Consider the following 5,789-nt stretch of genomic DNA (forward strand, 5'->3'; position numbering starts at 1 on the left):
CTGGTTTAAACCGGTTTAAAACGGATAGAAGTGGATAGAAACGGTTTAAACCGGATAAAACCGGATTGAACCGGTGTAAACCGGTTGAAACCGGATAAAAACGGATTGAAAGGGATTAAACCGGTTTAAACTGGATAAAACTGGAATGAACCGGCTTAAACAGGTCTAAACCGGATAAGACCCGATTGAACAGGCTTAAACTGGTATAAACAGCATAGAACCGGTTTAAACCGGATAAAACCGGATTGAACCGGTGTAAACCGGTTGAAACCGGATAAAAACGGATTGAAAGGGTTTAAACCGGTTTAAACTGGATAAAACTGGAATGAACCGGCATAAACAGGTCTAAACCGGATAAAACCCGATTGAACAGGCTTAAACTGGTATAAACAGCATAGAACCGGTTTGAACCGGATAAAACCGGATTGAACCGGTTAAACCGGTTGAAACCGGATAAAACCAGACTGAACCGGTTTAAACCGGATAATACCGGATTTAACCGGTTTAATACGGTGTCAACCGGATAGAACCGGTTTAAACCGGTTAAAACCTGATTGATCCGGTTTAAACCGTTTTCAACTGTATAGAACCGGATAGAACCGGTTTAAACTGGATAAAACAGGATTGAACTGGTTTAAACCGGATAAAACCGGATTGAACCGGTTTAAACTGGTTTCAACTGGATAGAAGCGGATAGAACAGGTTTAAACTGGATAAAACCGGATTGAACCGGCTTAAACCGGTTTAAACCAGATAAAACCGGATTGAACCGGCTTAAACCGGTTTAATCCGGATAAAACCGGATTGAACCGGTTCAAACCGGTTTAAACCGGATAAAACCGGAATGAACTGTTTTAAACCGGTTAAAACGGATAGAACCGGTTTAAACCGGATAAAACCGGATTGAACCAGTTTAAACCGGTTTAAACCGGATAAAACCGGATTGAACCGGTTTAAACCAGATAGAACAGGATAGAACCGGTTTAAACCGCAAAGAACTGGATAGAACCGGTTTAAACCGGATAAATCCGGATTGAACCGGTTTAAACCGGATAAAACCGGATTGAACTGGTTTAAACCGGATAGAACCGGATTGAACCGGTTTAAACCGGTTTCAACCAGATAGAACCGGATAGAAGCGGTTTAAACTGGGTAAAACCGGATTGAACCTGTCTAAACCGGTTTAAACTAGAGAAAAACGGATTGAACAGGTTTAAACTGGACAAAACCGGATTGAACCGGTTCAAACTGGTTTAAACCGGATAAAACCAAATTGAAACAGTTTAAACCGGATAAAATCAGATTGAACCAGATTAAAACGGATAAAACCGGATTGAACCAGTTGAAACCCGTTTAAACCAGATGGAAACGGATAGAACCGGTTTAAACCCGATAAAACCGGATTGAACCGGTTCAAACTGGTTTAAACCGGATAAAACCGGATTGAACCATTTCAAACCGGTTTAAACCGGATAAAACCGGAATGAATCGGTTTAAACCGGATAAAAGCGGATTGAACCGGTTTAAACCGGATAAAACCGGATTGAACTGGTTTAAACTGGATAAAACCGGATTGAACCGGTTTAAAATGGTTTCAACCGGATAGAACCGGATAGAACCGGTTTAAACTGGATAAAACCGGATTGAACCGTTTTAAACAGGATAAAAGCGGATTGAACCGGCTTAAACCGGTTTAAACCGGATAAAACCGGATTGAACCGGTTCAAACCGGTTTAAACCAGATAAAACCAGTATGAAATGGATTAAACGGGTTTAAAACGGATAGAAGTGGATAGAAACGGTTTAAACCGGATAAAACCGGATTGATCCGGTGTAAACCGGTCGAAACTGGATAAAAACGGATTGAAAGGGTTTAAACCGGTTTAAACCGGATAAAACTGGATTGAAGCGGTTTAAACCGGTTTAAACTGGATAGAACCAGTTTAAACCGGATAAAACCGGATTGAACCATTTCAAACCGGTTTTAACCGGATAAAACCGGAATGAACCGGTTTAAACCGGATAAAACCGGATTGAACCGGTTTAAACCGGATAAAACCGGATTTACCCGGTTTAAACCGGTTTAAACCGGATTGAACCGGTTAAAACTGGTTTCAACCGGATAGAACCGGATAGAACCGGTTTAAACCGGATAAAACCAAATTGAACCAGTTTAAACCGGATAAAATCAGATTGAACTGGTTTAAAACGTATAAAACCGGATTGAACCAGTTTAAACCCTTTTAACCCAGATGGAAACGAATAGAACCGTTTTAAACTTGATAAAACCGGATTGAACCGGCCAAAACCGACTTAAACCAGATAAAACCGGATTGAACGGGCTTAAACCGGTTTAAACCGGACAAATCCGGATTGAACCAGGTTAAACCGGTTAAAACCATATAGAAATGGATAGAACTGGTTTAAACTGGATAAAACCGGATTGAACCGGTTTGAACTGGTCTAAACCAGATAAAACCGGATTGAACTGGTATCAAACGGTTTAAACCGGATAAAACAAGATTGAACCGGTTTAAACCGGATAAAACTGGATTGAACCAGCTTAACCCGGTTTAAACCGGATAAAACCGGATTGAACCAGTTTAAACTGGTTTCAACCGGATAGAACCGGATAGAACCGGTTTAAACTGGATAAAACCGATTGAACCGGTTTAAATAGGTTTAAACCGGATAAAGCCGGATTGAACCGGTTTTAACCGGATAAAACCGCATTGAACTGGTTTAAATCGGTTTCAGCTGGATAGAACCGGATAGAACTGGTTAAAACTGGATAAAACCGGATTGAACCAGCTTAAACAGGTTTAAACTGGATAAATCCGGATTGAACCGGTTCAAACCGTTTTAAACTGGATAAAACCAGAGTGAACTGGTTTAAACCAGATAAAACCGGATTGAACTGGTTTAAACCGGATAAAACCGGAATGAACTGGTTTTAACCGGATAAACCGGATAAAACCGGATATAACCGGTTTAAACTGGATAAAACCGGAATGAACTGGTTTAAACCGGATAAAACCGGTTTAAACCAGATAAATCCGGATTGAACCGGTTTAAACCGGTTTCAACCGGATAGAACCGGAATGAACTGGTCTAAACCGGATAAAACCGGTTTAAACCAGATAAAACCGGATTGAACCAGTTCAAACCGGTTTAAACCGGATAAAACCGGAATGAACTGGTTTAAACCGGAAAATCCGGATTGAACCGGATGAAACCGATTGAAACCGGATATAAACGGATTGAAGCAGTTTAAACCGGTTTAAAACTGATAAAACCGGAATGAACCGGCCTAAACCGGTTTAAACCTGATAGGACCGGTTAAAACTGGATAAAACCAGATTGAACTGGCTTAAAAGGGTTTAAACCGGATAGAACCGGTTTAAACTGGATAAAAACGGATTGAACCGGTTTTAACCGGATAAAACCGCATTGAACTGGTTTAAACCGGTTTCAACTGGATAAAACCGGATTGAACCAGCTTAAACAGGTTTAAACCGGGTAAAACCAGAGTGAACTGGTTGAAACCAGATAAAACCGGATTGAATCGGTTTAAACCGGATAAAACCGGAATGAACTGGTTTAAACCGGATAAAACCGGACTGAACCAGTTTAAACCGGATAAAACCGGATTGAACCATTTCAAACCGGTTTTAACCGGATAAAACCGGAATGAACTGGTTTAAACCGGATAAAACCGGATTGAACCAGTTTAAACCGGATGAAACCGGATTGAACCGGTTTAAACTGGTTTCAACCGGATAGAACCGGATAGAACCGGTTTAAACTGGATAAAACCGGATTGAACCAGCTTAAACCGCTTTAAACAGGATTAAACCGGTTTAAACCGGATAAAACCGGATTGAACCGGCTTAAACCGGTTTAAACCGGATAAAACCGGATTGAACTGGTTTAAACCGGTTTAAAACGGATAGAAGTGGATAGAAACGGTTTAAACCGGATAAAACCGGATTGAACCGGTGTAAACCGGTTGAAACCGGATAAAAACGGATTGAAAGGGTTTAAACCGGTTTAAACTGGATAAAACTGGAATGAACCGGCTTAAACAGGTCTAAACCGGATAAGACCCGATTGAACAGGCTTAAACTGGTATAAACAGCATAGAAACGGTTTAAACCGGATAAAACCGGATTGATCCGGTTTAAACCGGTTGAAACCGGATAAAACCAGACTGAACCGGTTTAAACCGGATAATACCGGATTTAACCGGTTTAATACGGTTTCAACCGGATAGAACCGGTTTAAACCGGTTAAAACCTGATTGATCCGGTTTAAACCGTTTTCAACTGTATAGAACCGGATAGAACCGGTTTAAACTGGATAAAACAGGATTGAACTGGTTTAAACCGGTTTAAACCGGATAAAACCGGATTGAACCGGTTCAAACCGGTTTAAACCGGATAAAACCGGATTGAACCGGTTCAAACCGGTTTAAACAGGATAAAACCGGAATGAACTGTTTTAAACCGGTTAAAACGGATAGAACCGGTTTAAACCGGATAAAACCGGATTGAACCAGTTTAAACCGGTTTAAACCAGATAGAAATGGATAGAACTGGTTTAAACTGGATAAAACCGGAATGAACCGGTTTGAACTGGTCTAAACCAGATAAAACCGGATTGAACTGGTTTCAAACGGTTTAAACCGGATAAAAAAAGATTGAACCGGTTTAAACCGGATAAAACCAGATTGAACCAGCTTAAACCGGTTAAAACCTGATAAAACCGGATTGAACCGGTTTAAACTGGTTTCAACCGGATAGAACCGGATAGAACCGGTTTAAACAGGATAAAACCGGATTGAACTGGTTTAAATTGGATAAAACCGGATTGAACCGGTTTAAACCGGATTAAACCTGATTGAACCGGTTTAAACCGGAGCAAACCGGATTGAACCGGATTAAACCGGTTTCAACCGGATAGAACCGGATAGAACCGGTTTAAACAGGATAAAACCGGATTGAAGCGGTTTAAACCGGATCAAACCAGATAAAACCAGATTGAAATGGTTTAAACCGGATTGAACCAGAAAAAACGGATTGAACTGGTTTAAACTGGATAAAACCGGCATGAACCGGCTCAAACCGGTTTAAACCGGATAGAACCGGCTGAAAACAGTTTAAACCGGATAAAACCGGATTGAACTGGTTTAAACTGGTTTAAACCGGATAAAACCGGATTGAAGCGGTTTAAACCGGTTTAAACCAGATAGAACCGGTTTAAACCGGATAGAAACCGTTTAAACCGGATAAAACCGGATTGAACCAGTTTAAACCGGTTTAAACCGGATAAAACCGGATTGAACCGGTTTAAACCAGATAGAACAGGATAGAACCGGTTTAAACCGCAAAGAACTGGATAGAACCGGTTTAAACCGGATCAATCCGGATTGAACCGGTTTAAACCGGTTTAAAGCGGATAAAACCGGATTGAACTGGTTTAAACCGGATAGAACCGGATTGAACCGGTTTAAACCGGTTTCAACCGGATAGAACCGGATAGAAGCGGTTTAAACTGGGTAAAACCGGATTGAACCTGTCTAAACCGGTTTAAACTAGAGAAAAACGGATTGAACAGGTTTAAACTGGACAAAACCGGATTGACCCTGTTTAAACTGGTTTAAACCGGATAAAACCGGATTGAACCGGTTCAAACTGGTTTAAACCAGATAAAACCAAATTGAAACAGTTTAAACCGGATAAAATCAGATTGAACCAGATTAAAACGGATAAAACCGGATTGAACCAGTT

The sequence above is a fragment of the Cynocephalus volans genome, chromosome 11, assembly GCF_027409185.1.
Source record: "Cynocephalus volans isolate mCynVol1 chromosome 11, mCynVol1.pri, whole genome shotgun sequence".
NCBI lineage: Eukaryota > Metazoa > Chordata > Mammalia > Dermoptera > Cynocephalidae > Cynocephalus > Cynocephalus volans.